Here is an 11,611-nt window from a genome sequence, read left to right as displayed (position 1 = left end):
AAATCATTGCCAATGAACAGAAAAAAGAAAAAAGAATGAAAAGAAATGAGGATGGTTTAAGAGACCTCTGGGACAACATCAATCACACTGATGTTCACATTACAGGGGTTCCAAAAGGAGAAGAGAGAGAGAGAAAGGGCATGAGAACATATTTGAAGAACTAATAGTTGGAAACTTCCCTAACCTGGGAAAGGAAACAGGAAGCGCAGAGTCCCATATAGGATTAACCCAAAGAGGAACACAGCAATACACACTGTAATCAAAATGACAAAAATTAAAGATAAACAGAGAATATTAAAGCAACAAAGGAAAAGTAACAAATAACATACAAGGGAACTCCCATAAGGCTGTCAGCTGATTTTTCAGGAGAAACTCTGCAGGCCAGGAGGGAGTGGCATGATATATTTAAAGTGATGAAAGGGAAAAACCTACAACCAAGAATACTCTACCCATCAAGGCTCTCGTTCAGATTTAATCTAAATGAAAATGGAAATCAAAAGCTTTACAGACAAGCAAAAGCTAAAAGAATTCAGCACCACCAAACCAGCTTTACAGCACATGCTAAAGAACTTCTCTAGGCAAAAAAGAAAAGGCCACAACTAGAAACAAGAAAAGTACAAAGTGAAAAACTCACCAGTAAAGGCAAACGTACAGTAAAGTTAGGAAGTCATTCACACACAAAGTTAGTAGGGAGGTTAAAAAGGAACTTTTTAACGATGTAGGAACATATTTATGTTAAGGGAACAAGGCAGGGAATAAAATTGTATGTATAGTTTTACCTCAACTATGTAACAACTGGAAGGAAGACAGAAGGACAAACACAAAATATTGGTGTCAATGGCTCCACGTGAAGGGATTATATGTGATCTCATTTTCCTTTATAGTTTTCTCTATGGAACACATATACCTTTATAAGTAGAAAAGCAATAAGCACTGTTTTTAAAAGAGAAAGTCATCCATCCTCTACACCACCACAATCACAGGGGTCAACTTTGACATTCTGGAGTGAAGCAGGAACTGCTGGGGTTTTGTCTTCTCCTCTCTAAGGGCAGGAAGTAACTATTTCCCACTGGGTTTCCTGCTGGAGTTGGAGGCTGAGAAAAACTCTGGCTGAAGACTCAAGATAGGTATAAAAATAGAAGACATGCAGGCCTTTTGCGAGTGGCTTCTGCTTATCTCTGTGTACCCCTACCTCTCCACCACCTGCTTGGGGAGTCTTTTCTAGAAAGCACCATCATTACTCTTGCCTCAAGGACTTGGGCCCCTGTTGCCTCCACAACCCGGAAGGCTCTTCCCTAAACTCACCCCCCTCACTTAACTACCCCCCTCCAGGCATCATCTCAGGTGTCCTTGTTCTCTGAAGCGCTTCCCTGACCCCAGTACTGAGTGAGGGTCCCCACGAGCACCCCGAACACTCTGTCCTCCCCTACTGACAGATGTGTCACTTTTGACTGTCATCATGGCTTACTTCTACTCTTTCCCACTGACCTTTAACTCCATGAGTGTTGGGACCCTGTATCCCCCAGGCTGCTGTAAGTACCTGCCTCTCCCGGAGCCCCTTGGAACAAAGTGGCCCCAGATAGTTCTTTCTGCATAAAGGTGTTATGGTTCATTCCATGTGCTCAGCAAACCTCCCTCCTTGACCTGCTCCAGTGGATTAGACCAGGGGGTGGGACCCCAGCCAAAGGCAACCACAGAGGCTGGTGGGAGGGAGGCTGGACTCCCCTCTGACGGTTTGCTCAGAGATTCTGCCCAGTATGTGACCCTACAGGAGATGGTGGCTAGCTGGCCAATCAGATAGCTTCCTGGGAAGAGGGTCGTTGGCACGGGAGCGTTTCCCTCAAAGCCACTGACTTTCATTCATGCTCTCCAGCCCAGCCTGGAACCCCTGGAGGCAGAGCCCGCTTCATTTTCCCATGCCTCAGAACTGAAGGGATCTCCATCTGTCTCTTCCACAAAAACTGGAGCCTGTATCACAGGAGAGGGCAGCCAGCCATGCTGTCGCTCTCTCTCCCTCTGGCTGCTCATGGGCCACCCTGTGGCCACTCCTCTGGGTGCCCCTCCTTCTCGAGCTGGGCAGGGTTCCGGGAGTTGCTCCTTGTTCCAGGGGCCTGGCCCAGCTGGCCACGTGCAGGGAATGGCTGGCATGCATGCTGGACCAAATCCAGACTGGTAGGTTTGCAATGGCTTGATGATTTCGGGGCTCTGCTGTCCTGTGTCCCCAGCCTCCACCCTGCCCGGGGCACTGGGGCCGAGGAAAATGTGACCCCCCTTCCCTCCCACACACTCTCTCTTGACAGAGCGAGGGGAGGCATTTGGCCCACAGGCTCACTCTGGTGCGGTGGAATGAGCTGCACCAGGGAGATGGGTAAAAAATAGAAACATGTTGCTGAGGCTGCAGGAAGCGTGCTGGGAGCAGGGGTCCCCAGAGGACAAGAAGGAGAGGCTTCCAGGGTCTAGGAGGGGTTGACCTGCTTGTCTGCAGGCAGCATCCTTCCCAGGCCAGCCCTTAGTAGGTTGGGCGTTGTGCTAGGTTGGTCTTGTCCCTCCCCACCACCTCCCCACCCTTTCATCACTTTCTCCTCACTTCCCCTCCCCCTCTTTGGGAAACCAGTGCCCTCCTGGTTCTGGAAACCACATGTTCCCGACTCTGAAGGATAACTCAGATTTAAAATATTCTCATCCCACATCAGAGCGTGTGTCACTGTGCTGTGGCTGCCCCAAAGCCTCATGCCCAGATTAGTGGCTGACACACTCACCCACACTGAGGAACTGGGGTGGCCGGGGCCGAGGGTGAGGAACGTGGATAGATTAAAAAGAGAAGTCCCTGGGAAACAAGGCTCCATCAAAGAAATGAACCTCTTAGACTGGGATGGACCCATTTGGTCAGGGACGCAGAGTGTGGGCTTGCCTTCTCCACCAACACAGGACTTCCTTGCTTGAGGCAAGAAGGTGGGGTGGGAAGCCTAGTGGTCAGTGTGACACAGGCTGCCCCCCTCCCCCTGACCTTGGAACATAAGTTGCCTTCTTACAACAGAGGGGGAAAGAGCACTGAGCTGGGAGTCCAGGGCACTCTCAGTTCTGATCCCTGAATGAGCCTTGGGACTTTGGACAAGTCACTCACCAGGCCTCAGTTTCCCTACTGGTAAAATGGGAATAATCCTACCTACATCTCAGGGCTGTTGTGTGCGCCACTGAGTAAAAGACCTGAAAGGTGCAGGCAAGTTAGACGCAGGACACCGTGAGGAGGTGGAAGAATAGTGAACAGGGTGTGTAAAGATGAGTCTGGCTGTGTGGCCTCGGGCAAGTTGCTGCCCCTCTCTGTGCACTGAGAGGGTTGACCAGCCAATCTCAACTGCAGTTTGGCTCCTCTCATCTTCATTTATGAAGAATAACACCTTTATCTTCACCCTTCTTAAGAGATCCTTTCCCAGGAGATGCTGCCGGCAGTTTCCATGATGTCCCTCATGACACCTCAGAGCCACTGGCCAGGGCCTTGTTCTGGACACCAACCTTTCTGAGGACGTTTTGTTGGGGGAGCCCAGGGCAGAGTGAGGGAGACAGGCCCTACCCTTCTCCTGCCTGGGAATGATCTGTTGCTTCCCTTCTCTCCACACCCTCTGGCTCCCTGGGTGGGTTTTCCTGCCTGGTCTCTGTGATCCCCTGACAGCCATCTCCCCACACACACAGGCTGGCCCCTGCCCTGCAGCTCACTTCTGGCCAAGCCTGGTCTTGGGTCCTGAACCAAACTCCTATAGTCTGGGGCTCTCCAGTGGGTTCTGGGAGAAGCTACTAGAAACTCAGTTCTAGGAAAGCTGCCTCCTCACGCCCGGCCCAGGTCAGACTGAGGCCTGGCCTGTGGGGATGTGTTGTCAGGGAAGGGTCTGGCCATGGACCTGCTCTGGGGACAAGCATGACTCACAGCCATACGGTTCAGGAAGACCACACTCTCCGGAAAGGAAGGCGACTCACAGCCGATGATGCAAATGTGTGATTTTCTCTCTCTTCACCTCCCCGCCTGCGCCCCCCCTTCCCCCCCCCCCACCCCCGTCAACCCTGGGTCTTGACTTCCTCTTGCTCTCAACAGCAACACGGTGACTGAGAAAGGAGTAACGTAGAGTGCTGGTGACGGCCCTCGGTTGTCCCGTGGGCCCAGGGGCTAAGAGGGGCTTCCCAGGTCATATCCCTACCCCCAGCCTCTAGGCCTGGCCACACTCGACCCATCAGAACAGCCACCCTGTCAGCTCAGACCCCAGGGTCCTAAAACCTCCCCCTCTAGGCCTGACCTCCTCATTCGGAGGTGAGGGCTTGGACCAGAGGAGAGAGGGCAGCCTGGTGAGACTGAGGGGGCACCCTGATGCCCAATGAGCTACACAGTGCTGGACGGGGTGGGTGAGGGCTGAGAAGGACCCCTCTGTCTGCCACCCACCCCCAGGCCCCTTCCTCCTTCAGGCTTTTCTCCCGCCCCAGCTCACCTGCCTTAGGTGCTCTCTGTATCCGCTAACTGACCCCATCTCCCATGTGTGTGTCTCTGGACCTTTGTCACTTTGTCCCTGTTTTCTCTCTGTCTCTGGCTCCCTGTTCTCCTCTGTCTTTGCCTGTCCCCATCTCTCCCGATGGCTTCACAATGTTCTCTGCTGTCTCTCCCACAGTGTCTCTCTGTCCTGTTCTGTCTCCCTCTGACCATTTCTCTGACCCTCCTTCCCTTCCCCAGCCCTCCCATCTGCATTCATTGCTATGGGCTTTATAACCCACTTTGCAGCAATCTTATGAAAAAAAAGAAAAAATGGAAGAAGGGGCACCAGTTGGTTTTCTTCAGTGCAATGAAACCCTGATGGCCTTAGAATTTGGCTACAGGGCCTGCCCACCTCCCCGCTACGGCTTTCCCTCACTTCTTCCTGGACCGCCTGTGCTGGAGGAACAACCTTGTGCACCAGCCCGAGACACCAGCTCCAGTGCAGCTCCTACCTGACGGCTCCTTATCGGGCTAGAGCAGAAACATGTCAGCCACGATGCATACCCTGAGGGCACAGGTAAGTATAGGGACAGAACAGGACTCCACAGGAGCCAGGCCATGTTTCCAAGTTCCAAGTGGAGTTAGGTGTCCATTATAGACTGAATATTTGTGTTCCCTCCAAATTCATATATTGAAGCCCTAACCCCATTGCCACAGTATTTGGAGGGGGTACCTTTGGGAGGTCAGTAGGCTTAGGTGGGGTCATGTGGGTGGGCCCCTATGATGGGACTAGTGCCCTTACAAGAAGAGGAAGGGCGACCAGAGCTCTTTCTCTCTGCCACGTGAGGATACAGCAAGAAGATAGCTGTCTGCAAGCCAGGGAGATAGCCCTCACCAGGAATGGAATCAGCCAGCATCTGAATCTGGGACTTCCCAGCCTCCAGAACTGTGAGAAATAAATGTCTGTTGGTGCTACTAGTCTACAGTATTTTGCTATGGCAGTCAGAGCCGACTAAGACACTGCTCTATCCTGGTGAGCCCTCTATCGGGAGGCAGCAGCCTGGTCAGATCTCCAGGACCTACCTGGACCAAGGCCAACCCCACCCTGCGTTCTCCACCCTCACCTCGGTGTTTGTAGCCTCTGGCTTCTGCCACAGGTGCTCCTTTAGGGATGTGAATGAGGCCCCTGACCCCAGGGCTGGCCTCCAACCCAGGAGCCTGGAAATCTCTCTGGCTTGACTACAGTGGGCATGGGAGTCCCAGGACTAGCTCCCGGGTCAGCACGGGATATTGACCCACTCTGCTCCTTTTGTGAGGGAGAGAAAAGGGAAAAGGCCCTAGGGCAGTGCAGCCCCACCCCACCCCTGCCATTCACCCATCACTGTCTTGCATCCTGGGAGCATCTGTGCCTTGTCCGTGCCCCACCAAAGGCTCCTGTCCTCCTGTCTGCCCACATGTCCCCACTCACCACCCGCATCCCCCATCCGCACAAGGGCATCACAAGTGGGGAGCCCCCTGGAGGGTGGAGTGCAGATTCCTGCCCCTCCCTGTCCAAGCCTGGGCCCATGTCATGATGACAGCGGCTGTTGTTTTCTGAACATCTAAAGTGTTCAGGAACCTACGGTTTACAAAGGGCTTCCTCCTGCTGCATTTCACTGAGTTCTCATAACAGGATCGACTCTGTGTGTGAATTACAGAGGAGGAAACCAGACTCTGGGGGTTAAGTGACCCCCTGCTGATTACATAGTCAACACAGGGTTGACCCCTGCTCCCAGGGCTGTGACCCAGCTAACTAGCCAGGCTCCGACACAAAGCCCCTTCTGGCCAAGACAACTCTATTAACCTACAGGCACACCTAGTACGTTCCTGCCTTTGGGCCTTTGTTTGGTCATTCCTCTGCCGGAAATGCTCCTGCCCATCCTTTCTGATCATTTAATCATACTCACCTTTCACAGCCCAGCTCCTGCCCAACTCCACCTGAAAATCTTCCGTTACCGTCACAGAACAAGCCTTCCTGGAACCCTATGTTGCACTTGTAATCAGCACCATGGAGGTTAATAAGTGTGGCAGAGCCTGCTCCTTGTCCCTCAACATTCATTTTCCCCTTCTTCCTCAGTAATGGAACCCCTGAACTTTAGTGGGGTACATGGCTGCCTAGATGAAAGCCTGTATTTCCCAGTCTCCATATGGTTAGATGTAGTCAGATTCTAGCCAATAGATATAAGCAGGGTGTCCTTTATGACCCTGGGGAAGTATTCATAAAAGGAGAGATGCCCTTTTTCTTCCCTCCTTTCCTACCTCCTGCAGGCTGAAATGTGAACATGATGGCTGGAGCTCGAGCAGCCGTTTTGGGCCATAAGGTGGATGCCATGTTTGAGGATGGCAAAGCAACATGACCAAAGGAATCTAAGACCCTGATGATCATGGAGCTGCACTACAGTCCCTGGGATATCTACTTCCACACTGTTTATCTACAGGGTTAATCAGCTTCCATCTTGTTTAAGCCATCATTATTTTGGGTGTTCTATCACTTTAGCCAAACACAGTCCTACTTGTTGGTACAAAACAACCACCAACGAGTTTTCTTTTCGAGCACAGGACAAGACAGGATTTTTTTTTTAACTTTTAATTTTATATTGGAGTATAGTTGATTAACAATGTTGTGTTAGTTTCAGGTATACAGCAAAGTGATTCAGTTATACACATACATGTATCTATTCTTTTTCAGATTCTTTTTCCATTTAGATTGTTACATAATATTGAGCAGAGTTCCCTGTGCTACACAGTAGGTCCTTTTTAGTTATCTATATTAAAAATAGCAGCGTGTACATGTCAATCTCAACCTCCCTAACTATCCCTTCCCCCCACCCTTCCCCTCTGGTAAGCATAAGTTCATTCTCTAAGTCTGTGAGTCTGTTTCTGTTTATGTAAAACATACAAGTAAATGAAAATAACAATGCAATGTGATGATGATAAAACTGAATCACCATTTTAAGATACCATCATTTGTAAGACACACTGCTTGTACCATCAAGAAAAATAATACTGCCATTAAACTGAGACAGGATGCCTTAATAATTGTCCCACGTGACCCATGAACCAGTTGCACTAATCTCCCATTACTTTGAAATTTCTTTATTATCTATGCCAAGGAACTTCATAACATCTTCAGCCCTCAGTTGCCTTGCTTCAAATGTGATAAGCCATCTTTTTAGACATACCTCATTAACAAAATATAACACAGCTTCATCTATTTGTATCTGCCTTTCCTGTCCCATAAAGCACTTGGTTGTTGCTTCGGAAGAAGCACAGAACGGTGATTCCTCTGATGATGAATATTTGTTTCATTAATATCAAATTTATGCCCTGCCACTCCGTTTTGTGTCTTTCCTCCTACTTAACTTTTTATTCCTTTGCTGAATCATAGCATTCTTGAAGGCAGTTTGAATGGCAGTTAAACTCAAGAAATAAAATTTTAAGAATGCACAAAACTCTACTGAAGAATGTTGGCCAAGTTCATGCTCATGCAAGCAGTGACAATGATGTGGGGCTGCCACCTAAGAAACAGTGATCATAAGATGCTTTTGATTGTAAGCACAGCTCCAACTCAGAGATGTGAAGATGTAGGGGGGGAAATGTATATCTTCCAGAGCCTGGAAGAGGGAGAAATGAGGAATGATGCTTACTCTGTATGGGGTTTCCTTTCAGGGTGATGAAAATGTTCTAGAGATAGATAATGATGACGGCTGCATATGTTGTGAATGGACTAAATGCCAGTGGATGGGTGCATTTTTAAAGGATTAAAATGATAAGGTTTATGTTATGTGTATTTTACCACAATAAAAAAAAGTATGTCTTAGATTTGATGAAAATGGTAGTTGCTTTTGTTTAAAAATTACCAAGTTCCAAGCATGGTTCCCAGTAAATTACAGCCATAAGCAACTGCAATCCTGGCAACAACCCTCTACCTTAGCTAATAATAATCACTAACATCGATTGACTATGGACTGGCCAGTGACTCAGGCCCCTATAGGCACCAGTTCACTTTCCCCTCACAACAACCCTATAAAGTTCAGTCACTTCTGCCATAATGTTTGTTTTGAAAATACAAATCTGTTCCCATACGACTGGGATATGAGGGAACAACGTGAGTGTAATGCAAGTTTCACTTTTGCTCATGTGCGATTTCATCCATGAGAAACACTAGGTCCGGGGTTGGCGACCACAGCCCTCTGGCCAGTGGCTTGTTTTTGTAAATAAAGCTTTATTGGACCCAGGACACTCATCTGTTCACGTCTGGTCTATGGCTGCCTCCACACCATAACAGTAGAGTTGGATCATTTCAACAGAGACCATACGGCATTGCAAACCTGAAAGTATTTACCATCTGGATTTTTAAGAAAAGTTTGCTGAGCCCTGTGTTCTGTGACCCCAGAAAACTGCACCCAACTGAACCAAGCCGCAGAGACAAAGCACACCGGCTCTCCAGTAGGAAAGATGGTCAGTAACCAGATAGCCACAACGCAGGGCCAGAGGGAACTGTGATGCACAGAGGAGGGCTGAGAGGACCAGGAAAGGCTCCCTGAGGTGCTCAACCACCCTAAATACCGGGGTTAGATTCCAGAGTGAGACGAGGGGCAGAGGCCCATAGGCAAGAATCCTTCCTTGCCTCTTCCCAGCTTCTGTTGGTTGCCGGCATTCCGTGGCTGGTAGCTGCATCCCTCCAATCTCTGCCTCCACGAGGACATGGCCGTCTCCCCGTCCCCTGTGTCCTTGTATCTCTGTGTCTCAAAGTCTCACTCTCTTTATAAGGATCATAAGGTCATTGGATTTAGGGCCTGCCCTACTCCATCATGACTTTGTCTTAACTTGATTACATCTCCAAAGACCCTGTTTCTAAATAAGATCACATTCACAGGCACTGGGGTTTAGGTCTTGAATATATCTTTTTTTGAGACGGGGAGGGGGGAGCGCAATTCAGCCCTCTCTGCTCTGTCCCATGGGATACATCCATGCATCCTTTCTCCCAGAAGATTCGGGGACTTTAGGCTAATCTCAACTCAGCCGCCTCTCCTTCAGCTCGTCTATGCTGGCTAACTACCTCTAGCCCTTCAGGTTTCTCAGGTGCAAGTCAAGTGTCAGTCCGCTGACCCCATCATGCAGGGATCCCATCCTCACCTCCCTGAGAAGCTCTGACAAAGCCCTCTTATCGGTTGATATGAGAGACAGGCACCTTCCACTCCTCTTCCCTGAAACGCGAGGAACGTGGGATTCAATAAACAAATCATTTCCCCCAAATTCTCCTCGTTAATCTCCAAGAAACTGAGCCTCAACCACAAGAAGAGCTGTAAGATTTGTAAAGTTTTAAAATATCTCTTTTTAATTTGCATTTTGCTGCAGTGACTCTGGGAACTCATACCTATCATCTTCAGATCTCAGCAGACAGTTCCATTGCAACATCCCGTTTCACCCCCTCCCGAAACCTGAGGAATTGCAGACCAGACAGCCCTTCACAGAAGACCTCTCCCACTGGCCAGTCAGGCCTTCTGCAGAGGAGAGAGGTCTCTAGGCTTCGCCCCCAGCCAGGTCCTGCCTGCTCTGGGGCCACCCCTACTATTAGCAGAACCCTAACAGTGTGTCAGAAAAGAAGCCCGGTGGACCTTCCTCCATCTGTGACTTATACAAACTATTTACTTCACTGACCTGCATTTTCCTCAGCATAAAATGGAGAGGAAAATACTAATAACACCGTCCCAATTTCTCAGAGCCATTGTCAGAATTAAATGTGTCGAGTGTGATCCAAGTGGACCCAGTGGATTCATTCAGCTCCTGACAACAGGTCGTAATTGCAGCCTCCCGAGCAGCACAGGACTCCAGGGAGGGAGAGTGTGGGGGTCTTGCTTTCAGAGAGCTTACCTTCTAGTTGAGCAGCGAATAGGCACAGGACTGAAGACAGAAATAACAGCCCACATCACGTCCCAGCCGCAGGGAAGATTCGAGGCTGGCCGTGGATCCCTAATCAAATCAGCAGCACGGTATGACTCCATAGGAATTTGGAGGAAATACAGAAGGCTGATTTGGGACAGCCTCTTAGAGGGGTAGGCCTCGGGAAGGACCCTGACAGGAAGGAAGATGGGACTGGGGGTGGCGATGGGGAAGAGGCGTGAAATCTCTCCCCACGGTCTCCCTGTGAAGAAGGCCCCACAGGCGTGCATGGTAAACAGAATTCCCCATAGGCCTCACGTGCTTATATACTTCAGATCCACAAATCAGCTGGCAAAGTAATGCAGGGGCCGGTGGTTTCCAACCTTGGCTGCTCACCAGAATCACCTGGGGGGCTTTAAGAACTACTAATGCCCCGGCCCAACCCCAGAGACTCCCATATGATTGGTTTGGGGGTTGGTCTGGGCACTGGGATTTCAAAAATAGCCCAGGAGATTCTAATTTGCAGCCAGGGTTGAGAACCATTGCTAGCCTCTCACATCTCAGCAGGAATGATATGGCTCCTGCTAAAAAAAAAAAAAAAAAAAAAAAAAAAAAATGCTTAAAGAGAAAGCAACTTTATTTTTAAATGCCAAACTGACAGCGCGGGGCGGGGGTGCCAGATTTCCGCACCACCTTTGCCTTCCTCCAGCCACTGCCCCCCTATTCTTGCAGCTGCTCCAATAAAGCCAAGCTCCTACTCAAAATGCTTCTTTCCCTTCCTGGAAAATTCTATTCCCGGGAAACTCCCTCCTGACTGTGGCGGCATCTTGTTCTCAGTACTGCGCTGTGCTTGTCAGAGTGCTCGGATCCCCCAACATCAGGCGGTTTTGCTCGGATGTCATCAGATAATACAGAATTTTCCAGAAGGGTTGGAGGAGCCCTTCCCGAGGAGGCCAGTGCCGCAGCAGAGGACAAGTGCAAAGGGTGCTGGATTGGGGAGCCAGGATTCCCCCCAACCAAGTTGTGACACTGCCACTAAGTGACTCCTCCCTCTGAGCCTCAACTTCCACCTCTGTGAAATGGGGGTGGCCCCGGTGACCCTGAGGGCCCTCCTCACCCAGGCCCTCTGAGACCCCAGAAGCTGCTCCAAGCTGAATTCAGCTGGGCCTGAGCGCAGCCACCTCCGGGCTCTGCTTCCTGGGGCCTCAGCCAAGCCCCGGGTTTCCTGCC

The sequence above is a fragment of the Pseudorca crassidens genome, chromosome 14 (assembly GCF_039906515.1).
Source record: "Pseudorca crassidens isolate mPseCra1 chromosome 14, mPseCra1.hap1, whole genome shotgun sequence".
In the NCBI taxonomy this organism is placed as follows: domain Eukaryota; kingdom Metazoa; phylum Chordata; class Mammalia; order Artiodactyla; family Delphinidae; genus Pseudorca; species Pseudorca crassidens.
This window is presented reverse-complemented; position numbering follows the sequence as displayed.